Below are 283 nucleotides of genomic sequence, written 5' to 3' on the forward strand. Positions count from 1 at the left end.
ACTTGATATACTAAAACTTTTGTATTGAACATTTTTTTCCATAAGCATTATTTTCCAAGATATTTGACCGTTGCCGAACTTTCTCCCATCACTGTATGTATGCATGTATATACTTCTATATATATAAATAATAAATATAAATATATATACTTACATACATACAAACATACAGACACACATTATAATGAAGAGACATGTGAATATTAGAATGATAGTTTATGTGCATTATTATGTACACACATTACAAAACATAAAATGTATTTCTAATTTATATCCACTATGT

The sequence above is a fragment of the Trachymyrmex cornetzi genome, unplaced genomic scaffold (assembly GCF_001594075.2).
Source record: "Trachymyrmex cornetzi isolate Tcor2-1 unplaced genomic scaffold, Tcor1.1 scaffold1361, whole genome shotgun sequence".
NCBI lineage: Eukaryota > Metazoa > Arthropoda > Insecta > Hymenoptera > Formicidae > Trachymyrmex > Trachymyrmex cornetzi.